We start from the raw sequence: 6258 nt of genomic DNA, 5'->3' as shown, positions 1-6258 counted from the left end.
GCAAACGGGTGGAAAGTTTTCGAAATGCAAGTATATGAAACCATATTAATTATAATATGAACCATTACCTTTTTTAGTCTTCATTTTTCCAAAAAAGGTGTGTTCAAATATAGCAATTATGCTCAAAATATCATTAAATATAATATAATATAAAAGAATTTATAAATATAACAAGATTTAGATTCAACTCTAGGACACTACAAGAATTCTGGACTTTAATGTCAGTTTAAATCGATATTCAAGATAGAGTTATTAAAGGCCTTTAATATCGGTTGTCTTTAATGTCGGTTTTAAACCGATATTGAAGAGGGTGTACAATGTCGGTTTAAAACCGACATTAAAGAGCTTTAATAACACTATTAAAGCCCTTTAATCTCGGTTTTAGCCCAGAAATATTGTCCATTTTTTCAATTATTATCCGTTTTTTCTAAATAATATGTCCATTTTTTCAATTATTATCCGTTTTTTCTAAATAATATGTCCGTTTTTTCAATTATTGCCCCTGTATTCAATATAATTTATCGTCCAATCCATTTTTAATGTCGGTCAAAAAGTTAAAAACGACATGTCCCTAAAACCAAGGTAATCAACCCGTTCATGCACAAAATAAATTCTTAATTGCTTTCACAAATCCATAGTAATAAATCATAAAAGAGGAATTGGATGATAATTTAACTCTAAAACCAAGGTAATCAACAAATTACCAAAACTCATAAGAGTTACATGGCAAAATTAAAATTTTGTTAGATCTAAAATACAAACTAAAACTTGTAAATACTCCCCCACCCCCCCCAAAAAAAAAAAAAATAATAATAATAAAAACAATAAAAGCAAAAGTGCACACATTTGTTGCCATTATATAGTGCTTTCCAAATAGTCTTTTGTTATGCTCTCTCCACTATCCACTACAGATTTGATCCAAATCGAAAGCATGACTTCCTGCAAGCAGAGAAAAATAGGCAAACAACATATAATAAGAATTCAATTACCCCACACAAAGAATTTATGAAATTCAAGCTAGGGAACTATGGAAAGACAACATGGGAATTTATGATTTCGAGTATTCATGGAAATTTCCAAAGGCCAAGATATCATGTTCCGCTATAAACAACCACACAAAAGCTCGAATCACATAATAAAAATCCAAAATATGCTAAAACATAAGCATAAACGTACGAAAGAGAAAAGGAGGAAATTAGCATCTCCAACTAAAAAGTTCTACATTATCCATATAACTAAAAAGTAAAAAGCCCCTAAAGAAACACCAAAACTTCAAGCAACTAAAAAGCACACCAAACGGATACAAGACTTCAATCAAATGAAACCACAAAAAATATCTCCAACTAAAAGATGTTATCGAGGGTCAATCCTATCCAAACAAGATTCCAAGGACGAATTAGATTCAAATTGACGAAGAAGCACAATAAATGGTTAAACAAGAGATAAAAAAATATTTGACGATGATAATGAAGAATTAACCTAACCCAAAATGCATAAATAACCCACAAACTACCATAGTGCAACCGGATTCATTTAGACAATATTGCTCATTTCTCTTGTATATCCTGTTCAAGTGAAAAAAAGTGGAACACCAATTAGTAACCTATCTACTATCGAGATAATTTTGATCATAAACAAAATTGATCCTCATAGATTTAGCTATTTTATCTAGTTGCAGTATGATGCTCAAAACATAAGAATATTATATTTTTCACAAAGGGACTTAAGTAAACAACAAAGTACCTTTTTGAGTTGGTTTGAGTAACTCACTTCTTTTCCAACCCCAGAAGAATAGCAATTGTAAGCATAATAAAGTACCTTCTTGAACTGAGACGTATGCATCCCATGTGTTGCAGCACACTGACTCTTTCATGATTGTGTTCCATGCTTGAAAATGACATCCTGTTCTTCCTCAAGTATATTGAAAAGTGTTAAAACAGTAACTATTTAAAGTGAAACCGATATTTTATCTTACTTTTATCTCTCAACAAAATTGTAAAAATCCTATCTATAAAACATCTAAAATAGAGAGATAAAAAAAAGAGAGAAATCAATGAGTTAGAAGAATTTATCTGTAATATTTTTCCCTTTCTACTTCTCAAGAAATCTCAGCTCTTCTCGTGGACATAGGTACCTCTTGCCAAACCATGTTAAAATCTTGTTGTCTACTTCTTATCCCTTACTTTGCATGTGTAAATCTGCATTATAAGTCTTTTGATCTTAAAAAAAAAATCACCATTATTGCTAAGCATTGAGAGCTCTCAACCTTTCTCTTCCTTCTTTGTACAAAATAATTTCATTCTTCATCAGCATTCAAACACAAGATAGAATCACCAGCAAACAAATCAATTATGATCTCAACATCTTCTCTTTATTTAATAGGAAACTACGCACAATATTAATAATACTTTAAAATGTAAAGAGGGTAATAAAGCATCAATCTGAAAGAGGCCAAGGGAACTACTGAAAAGATGGAAGCCTAAAAAATAGTTTTAAAAAAATGAGTGGTGTTTGTATTTATAGTTTCCATGGAGCTACATTAATTCCTCCCATTAAAAGAAAAAAGTATCCCATGTAAATTTTTTATGGAAAGAGAACTCCCAAGAGATGATTGTAAGTGTAGTCTCGAAAAAAAAACACTAGTAAAGAATTGTAACAAAAAAAATGTTATGAAGTATGCTAGATTGGCCTAAGAATATGAGTCAAAATAATATTCATAACATGAAATGCGCAACAAAAGCAAGATTAGAATAATAGAGCCTTCTTCAACCTCAGACTTTAAATTAGGATAACCTATTTGACGTCATGATGTGTTAAAAACCTATTTGTGAAATCAATAAAAAGAACAAAAGAAAACATAAAGAGTACGAAGCAAATAAACGACCTTTAAGCCTAAGCCATGCATGCATCATCTCGTGAGCCAGGATAGATCCTGTCAATAACCTGAAATGAAGAAGTTATTTCACGGTCCTTTTGAAGAACATAATACACATCAAAATGTGTACTTGGATACTTTGACAAGGAAACCATACCTAGGGAGGCCATATAAAACGAGAATAGCAGTAACTTCACATCGACGGATTAATCTATAAGGCTCTGTAAACATGCCGATTATACGGTAGCCTGCGCCAATCCTCGGCCTCCTTGAGATCTGCAAATTTTGTTGAGAATATAATAACATACCACATTGAACAAATTAAATTTGTTTAATTGGAAATAAAGAAATATCTAAGAGAGGGAAAATATCATATAGTAGCTTCATCAAGTAAAAGATAATTAGTGTCTCTTGACTGCATCAATTAAAAAGTTAGTTCTGTGTCCAACTACAACCAACTGATGTGTGGAAAGCAATGATCAAACAGTTGTTTCACATCGAGTACAAACCAAGATGACGAGAGCCATTTTCTAAAGATATTGTTTCTTCCTAATATGCACATGTGACCGGTAGAAGAGGAGGGGTAGACACAATGAGACAAAAAATAATTTCGAAAAGTACCACCATTCTTTCACAGCTACAACATCATATAATCCATCTTTTTTAATTCAATAGTTGTTGGAGGGTTGTTGTTGCCATTTGAGTATACAAAGACTTGAACCTGTCGCATGACATCGTCCGAACTAGCCTAGCACAGATTCAAGCATAGCTAAACTAAAATAAACATGACCGAAAGAATGCAGAAAGATCGTCTAGCAATATTGAATAAAAGCCAAAAACAAGAATGAAGAGAAAACAATATTTAAAATTTTGAAAGTTAATCATTTGTACCAATATATAGTTTTTTATATGAAATTCAACTTTCTACATACATTCAAGTCCAAAGCTACAAAATCATTTATATCGGGGAATGAACGTACCTACAAGGAGAATATATCAAGAGTGTTTTGCCCATCACTCAACATTGCTGCAGAAAGGAAGACAGCCTTCGCAATTTTGAAATGAAATAATTCCATTGCATACGAAATACAAGCACCACCAAAATCATGCCCAACTAAGACAACCTGCATAGGTTAAGAAGATAAAAGAAATTAAGCTTCGAGGGAGTCAAGTGCAAAAACAATAGCTTAATCAAAAAATAGACAATCGAAATAGAAAAACCTATCTCAAAAATATTTTTGTTAAATCACCACTAAACCCGAGTGTTCGTCCAAAAATTAGGCTCAAGTAAATTTAATACTCTGTGTGTGCGCGCGCGCGTGCGCGTGCGTGCACAGCGTATACGCACGTGTGTGTGTGTCACACACTGCAAGAGATCCGTGATGTTGTTTGGATCAAATGAATGAATTCCTTAACCAGTTAAGTCTATCGTTGTAGCACTATAGCTTGCTTCTTTAAGAAGAGCAATAGTTTTATACCAACACCAAGTACCAAAACCACATCCATGGACAAGAACAAAGTGATTTGTTTCCAAATTATCTAGCTTTATGTCCTGTTAATCTGAAACTTATTAGAACCATAAATGCTTTTGGCAGGAAACTCAGAAAATAACCTTTTGGAACAATATGTGAAAAAGACAAACAATCAGCAAAACTCTATTGATAATTTGAACAATCCAATTAGTTTATTTAGAAACTTGACATAGAAGCTCATCTATACAAACGACATTATTTCCTATGTCCTTTATATTAGTGCACTCATTCTGATTCTAAATTAAAATCGTAAGAATTAGACACATACAGATATATAATTAATTCATCATATATAATTTGAAAGAGGAAAATAAAACAGTTAGTAAACAAAAACTAAGACTACCATTCTTTCCCCCTATGTTAGCCAAAATTAATTTTCAATTATCCTCCTTGTAGTTTAAATAAGTCTAAATTTAACATATAGTTACAACGAAGTTGTTCATTAAATACAGGATGGGAAAACAATAATTCATTTCATCATACTTTGAACGATTAGATTCTTTAAAAGCTCTCATTAGGGTCCAATCGATTAAACTTCCCACTAAAATTGGTCCAAAACTAACCCAAAAACAATTCAATTCCCACACAGACAAAATTGAAATTCCCAAAACACAGTGCACAATTTCACAATCCAAAACACAAAAATTTCAATCAACACTCATCCGTCAACAATCAAACACTAAATCCCGATCATCCAAACCAATCACAGTCACACAATCAAATTCAAAACTCAATGAACCTGATTAACAAGTTGCTAAGGTTGTAGGAGAGGGTCAGTGAGGGAGCAAGGTCGAGAACTCGAACTCCGTAGCAAGGCATTTCAATTCTTCTTATCAGAGGTCGGCTGTCGGAGCGAAGTAGAGCGATCAAATGGCACAAGACAATCGAGTGGTCGTTTCTGGAAAAAACGCCACCACTGCTTCCGAAAGCATGCTCTGAAGTCAGCAAGTCTCCAGTCTTCTATCTCTGCGAAGAGCGCATTCGAGACCATCGGTTGCTGGAAATAGGCAAGGAGGGGGGTCGGGGAAGGTGTTAGTCAGATGCTTGGTCGGGTTGTGGGTTTCGCGTGGGTTGTGGGTGAGTGGAAGTCTGAGAATGAAAGGAAAGAAGGGGAATTGGTTCTATTTTTTATTTTTTAAAAAAACGTATCTTTAATGTCAGTTTTAAACTAACATTAAAGGTATACCTACAATGTCGGGTTAAAACTGACATTAAAGATCTGATTTTTTTTAAAAAAAAACAACATTATACATCCGATTTCACTTTTTTCAACCGACATTAAAGCCCAAGATTTTGTAGTGGGAGTCTATTGACGATAGAGTCTATCACTAATAGGGGTTTATTAGCGATAGAGTCTAGTACTAATAGATTTCGTTATATTTGCAATTCTCATCATTATTATACCAAAAAGTGTTATTATGGTAATTATCCTAAATTCTATATATGAAACAAGAAAACTGAAATTCATTTAAAATGATAATTAATGTTTTATTCATAGAATAATAGACTCATTCCTTGTTAGAAAAAAAAACGTGGAGGTCAAATATGAAAAATGAGAGATATATTTTCCATTCAACTAAGCATGCGTTTATGTAGGCTTACAAACATAACCATAGGAATGCCAATGGTTTAAAGCTATAAATGTCATCAAATGCTCATAACTCACATAACTCCTATAACTCAAAAATCACTATTGGTTACAAAAAACTAAAAGTCACAAAACCCAAAGTCACACTAAATGCCATAAATAAAGTTTAATAATGACAAACTTTTCAACCCCCCACCCCCCAAACTTGATTTGTTACACCAAGTAAACTCCTCATTTTGATAAAAGTCTCCTACTTGAGGGGC

General features: G+C 32.9%; 1 pseudogene; it reads right to left on the bottom strand.

The window, feature by feature from the left end:
- Positions 1–3512: 3512 nt before the first annotated feature.
- LOC120084955 lies at positions 3513–5424 on the bottom strand (annotated as a pseudogene).
- Positions 5425–6258: the final 834 nt, after the last annotated feature.

Source organism: Benincasa hispida, chromosome 9 (genome assembly GCF_009727055.1).
Source record: "Benincasa hispida cultivar B227 chromosome 9, ASM972705v1, whole genome shotgun sequence".
NCBI classification, from domain to species: Eukaryota; Viridiplantae; Streptophyta; class Magnoliopsida; order Cucurbitales; family Cucurbitaceae; genus Benincasa; species Benincasa hispida.
The sequence above is the reverse complement of the archived record's forward strand: the minus strand, read 5'-3'. Positions and strand labels throughout refer to the sequence as shown.